Below are 5,830 nucleotides of genomic sequence, written 5' to 3'. Positions count from 1 at the left end.
GAGGAGGGAGGAGGGCAGGGGGGGGGAGAAGGAGCAGCTCCTCCTCCTCGGACGCCTGGGTTCTCCAGACGGAAGGAGGGAGAGGAGCGCGCCCAGGAGCGCGCGCGCACCCTTCCTCTCTTTGCAAAGCAGCAGGGAGACTCAGAAGGGATTCTCTGCAGAAAAAGTCAATTTTCCTTGTTGTGTTCTTATTAGTGGTTTTGTGTAATTGTTCTAGTGTGCTTTGCTACGTATTTACATTAAAACCTATTTTTTAATTCCTTGTGTTATTATTGTGTTATTATTCCTTGTGTATACATTCACAGTAGCAACACGGCCATTATTTTATTGTTGTTAGCCGCCCTGAGCCCGGCTTCGGCTGGGGAGGGCGGGATACGAATAAAAGTTGTTTATTATTATTATTATTATTATTATTATTATTATGAAAAAAAACACAAACTATTTTCCTCCACGCAGTGAAATTGCAAGCAATTTATATTCAATCATTTTTCTCTCCAAGGTGCCTTGTGCTCCCTTCTCTCCCTGCCCCATTTAATAATTATTATTAATATTATAATTATTAATAATAATTATTATTAATTATAATTTATTATTTATACCCCGCCCGTCTGGCTGGGTTTCCCCAGCCACTCTGGGCGGCTTCCAACAAAACACTAAAATACAATTAACTATTAAACATTAAAAGCTTCCCTAATCAGGGCTGCCTTCAGATGTCTTCTTAAAGTCTGGTAGTTGTTGTTCTCCTTGACATCTGGTGGGAGGGAGTTCCACAGGGCGGGCGCCCACAAACAACAACCCTGCGAGGTAGGTTGGACCCAGAGACCCAGTGTGTCTTTTCCCCCAAGGTCACCCCCCCCCCAGGGAGCTTCATGGCCAAGTTTTTTTTTGGGGGGGGGAATTCAAAGCCTCATTCTTCAGGAACTCACCTGGGGGGAGGCAGTTGTTGCCTCTCAGCCGGACCTACCTCACAGGGCTGCTGTTGTTGTTGTTTAGTCATTTAGTCATGTCCGCCTCTTCGTGACCCCCTGGACCAGAGCACGCCAGGCCCTCCTGTCTTCCACTGCCTCCCGCAGTTTGGTCAAACTCATGCTGGTAGCTTCCAGAACACTGTCCCACCATCTCGTCCTCCGTCATCCCCTTCTCCTTGCGCCCTCCATCTTTCCCAACATCAGGCTCTTTTCCAGGGAGTCTTCTCTTCTCCTGAGGTGGCCAAAGTCTTGGAGCCTCAGCTTCAGGATCTGTCCTTCTAGTGAGCACTCAGGGCTGATTTCCTCCAGAATGGAGAGGTTGGATCTTCTTGCAGTCCATGGGACTCTCAAGAGTCTCCTCCAGCACCAGAATTCAAAAGAATCAATTCTTCGGCGATCAGCCTTCTTTATGGTCCAGCTCTCACTTCCATACATCACTACTGGGAAAACCAGAGCTTTAACTAGACGGACCTTTGTTGGCAAGGTGATGTCTCTGCTTTTTAAGATGCTGTCTAGGTTTGTCATTGCTTTCCTCCCAAGAAGCAGGCGTCTTTTAATTTCATGGCTGCTGTCACCATCTGCAGTGATCATGGAGCCCAAGAAAGTAAAATATCTCACTGCCTCCATTTCTTCCCCTTCCATTTGCCAGGAGGTGATGGGACCAGTGGTGATGGGCTGTTGTTATGGGGGTTAAATTCAGAGGGGGGTACCTGCGCACTGCCCAGAGCTCCTTGGGAAGAAAAGATGGGGCAGAGATGCTATAAATACAGAAGGGGTTTTTTCAAGAAGAGCACCTGTCATGGATGCTTTAGCTGAGATTCCTGCATTGCAGCGGGTTGGTCTGGATGACCTTTGAGGGTCCCAGCACTATGATTCGTTTGAAATGGGAGCCCAGGTACCAGCAGTAGAAGAATGGCAGGTGAAGATGCTGGACTTTTTGGAGCTAGCCGACCTGACGGGAAGAATCAGCGATCAGAAAGAAGAGGAGATACAAGAGGACTGGAAGGAATTTAAAGACTATTTAGCCAAATATTGTAGTATAAGAAAATTACCAGTGTTTCCCAACCGGTGTTCCGCGGCACACTAGTTGCCTGGTGTGCCGTGGGAGGGAGGCGGGCGAGTCGGGCGGCGGGAGCGCAAGGCTTGCGGGCGGCAGCTGGCAGCGCGGAGCACGGGGCGCCCTTCGGAGGACGCCCCGTGCTCCGCGCTGGTGTTGGCAAGCCTTGCGCACCCGGGGGCGCGTGGGGCGCCCTGAAACAGAGGGTTCCCCATGCTGCGGACTGTAGCCTGCCGCCCGACGCGCGGGGCGCCCTGAAGCAGAGCGCCCCTCGCGCCAGGCAGACATGGGCCAGCCCCACAAGCTCGGGGGACAGCGGGGAGGCGCAGCACCGCCATCCCACTGTTCCCCGACCTGGTTTTGGGGGGGGGAAAATAAAGGAATTTTTTTTCCTTTATTCCCCCCCCCAAAAAAGTAGGTGCGTTCTATTTCATAATAAAGTAATTATAAAATACTTTCTTTGTGTTTATTTGATGCCTATTAAAGAGAGTTACTTTATATATAGTCAATATAGGCACACAGTTAATTTTTTAAACATTTTCTAATGGTGGTGTGCCTCGAGATATTTTTCATGAAACAAGTGTGCCTTTGCCCAAAAAAGGTTGGGAAACACTGAATTAGACGTCACTTGAAAAGATCAAATAGGCTCAGGAATAAAATAAGAATGAATTCTTAAGCATTATGGATTTTGGCTACCAAGGAAAGACTAGAAGATAGTAAATGGAGAGAGTTAATTTTATTTCCAGAAAGAGGATATTGAGAATGAAATTCAGTTAGGGGGGATTCGAGGAATGGAAATTAAATGGAAATTAGGAATGGAAATTAAGATGAATTTTAGAAGGAAGTTGGGTTTATATTATTGTTTCTTTTTTCTTTTCTTTTAGTACTGTAATGTGTTTTCTTTTGCATGTTTTATATGTTATACTTGTTAAAATCAATAACAATTTTTGGACTCCTGGGTTTTCTTGGGGAGATGGAGATGGCAGACTCAGAGGGGCTGCCTCGTTTTCCCCCACCTCCCTGGCTGTTGTCGTCCCGCCATTGCTCTCCTCTCGCCAGGGGTGATCCCTCTGCCAAGGAATGCTGAGGGCGTTGGGCGGAGGAATTGCTGCCGGAACAGCAAGGCAGGAATGCGGTTGCGCCTGGAATGAAGGCCCTGAGCAAAACAACCAAGTCTCCAGGCCGAGATCCTATACGGACGCGTGGCTTGCACATTGAACATCAGCCCAGTGAAAAGGCACATTGCATGCTGGGAAAGGAATTGTGCAAACCTGTGCAAATCTCTGGCGCAACCAGGAATTGTGCAAACCTGTGGCACAACCAGGAATTGTGCAAATCTGTGCAAATCTGTGGCGCAACCAGGAATTGTGCAAATCTGTGGCGCAACCAGGAATTGTGCAAATCTGTGGCGCAACCAGGAATTGTGCAAACCTGTGCAAACCTGTGGCGCAACCAGGAATTGTGTAAACATGTGCAAATCTCTGGCGCAACCATGAATTGTGCGAACCTGTGCAAATCTGTGGCACAACCATGAATTGTGCGAACCTGTGCAAACCTGTGGCACAACCATGAATTGTGCAAACCTGTGCAAATCTCTGGCGCAACCAGGAATTGTGCAAACCTGTGCAAACCTGTGGCACAACCAGGAATTGTGCAAATCTGTGCAAACCTGTGGCGCAACCAGGAATTGTGCAAACCTGTGCAAATCTCTGGCGCAACCAGGAATTGTGCAAACCTGTGCAAATCTCTGGCGCAACCAGGATTGGGCAAATCTGTGCAAACCTGTGGCGCAACCAGGAATTGTGTAAACATGTGCAAATCTCTGGCGCAACCATGAATTGTGCGAACCTGTGCAAATCTGTGGCACAACCAGGAATTGTGTAAACATGTGCAAATCTGTGGCACAACCAGGTTGGGATGCTCTATGTGGTTTTGGTCGCCTCGCCTCAAAACGGATATCGTAGCAGTGGGAGGCGTTTGGGGTTTTTCAGTTTAGAGAAAAGGAGACAGGATAGAGGTTTAATTAAAATAATGTGGAAAGTGAAGATTTCTCTCCCCCCCCCCTCTCTCGTCACAGCCGAAGTCGTGGACATCCCAGGAAGCTGGATGTTGGGGGGTTTAGAACAGGTAAAAGGACCTACATTTTTTGGGTCCTGAAGCCTGAGCGGTTATAGGTCCCCCTTTGCAACCGACGAGGTCCAAGAAACCACAGCCATCTTCTTAATTGGGCTTGTTCCACGACAGATCGCCCCACTTTCCCCACGATTTTGGGACTCCACTTAAGTACTTCTGTGAACTCCTTGCTGTTCCTCAAGGATCTTGACCTCTGCATGGTGGTGGCGGCAGCAGGGAAATACCGCATTTTTCGCTCCATAAGACGCACCTAGTTTTTAGAGGAGGAAAACAAGAAAAATAATATTCTGAACGAAACAGTGTATGATTTTTGTGGTTCATGCTGTGGCCACAGACATGTGATTTGACGGTGAGTTTGGGGTAGCCCAATGCAAAAAAATCCATGTGGATCCGTGCTTTGTAACCACGCTTTTGCAGCATTGCAGCCCCACGCAACAGTGGGTGGGTGATTTTTTTGGTGCAGGCTGTAGCCATGGACATGCTATGTGGTCTGATGGTGAATTTGGGGTGACCCAATGCTAAAATCCTGAGGATCCATGGGCTTTTACCTCCCCCCTCCCAGGCAGCCTCCTTTATCTTTAGCATCCCTTATCTCCCTCCCGAACGCTTGCCGATCAGCAGCTTTGTTTCAACTCCCACTTCCCTCTTTCAAAAAAAGAGAGCATGATTTGCTTTTTGCCCCGGGCAATTCGGCTCCAGGGACCACGCATTCGCTCCATAAGACGCACAGACATTTCCCCTTACTTTTTAGGAATAAAAAAGTGCATCTTATGGAGCGAAAAATACGGTACATTTGCCGAAGAAGAATGACCAACTTACCACAACACGCCCCCTTGACAACATCTGACTCTCAGACTGTGGGATAGTTGAAATATATGCAATGGAAGATTAATCCGTTGGAATTGTGCAACTCAAATTGGACTCTGCTAGACCCCAATTTTAAACAAAAACCAGTGTGAACTGAAGTCGCTTCTGGGGCCCCTCTGGGATTAAGGGCCCTGAGGCTTCAGCTTCATTGGTTTTAAAGCTTTGCGGCCTGTGGAACTCCCTGCCACAAGAGGCAGCAATGGCTGCCAGTGTGGATGGCTTTAAAATAGGATGGGGCAAATTCACGGAGGAGGGGAGGGCTCTTGTCGTATATATTTCAGCAGTCCCAAAGTTTGAGAGAATGTGGTAAAGATGGAGGGTAGTTTGCTGGTCTTCTGCATGTGTGAACGCAGATCACATTGGTGTTTCCCTTTCTGTGGCTGCTTTTCCATCGGTGATGGAATCTGCTTAGTATCTAACACCAAGTAAACTGGCAAAAACGTGTAAATCTCAATCAAACAAATGTTGGAAATGTCAAGAGAAAGAAGGTTCTTTTTATCATATGTGGTGGTAGTAAGGTTACAGCTTACTGGGAAATGATATATAATGAATCGGAAAAGATGTTAAAAATGAAGTTTGTAAAAAAACACACACACACAGAAGCCTTTCTCTTGGGAATTATAAGGACAGAACTACCTAAACTGTATAGAAATTTATTTATGTCTGCAACTACAGCGTCAAGAATGCTATTTGCCCAAAAAAGGGAAAGAAGAAAAAGTCCCAGCAAAGGAAGAATGGACACAAAAACTTATGGGATATGCAGAAATGGCGAAACTTACCGGAAGAATAAGAAATCAAGATAATG

The sequence above is a fragment of the Podarcis melisellensis genome, assembly GCF_964234715.1.
Source record: "Podarcis melisellensis genome assembly, chromosome: 13".
NCBI classification, from domain to species: Eukaryota; Metazoa; Chordata; class Lepidosauria; order Squamata; family Lacertidae; genus Podarcis; species Podarcis melisellensis.
This window is presented reverse-complemented; position numbering follows the sequence as displayed.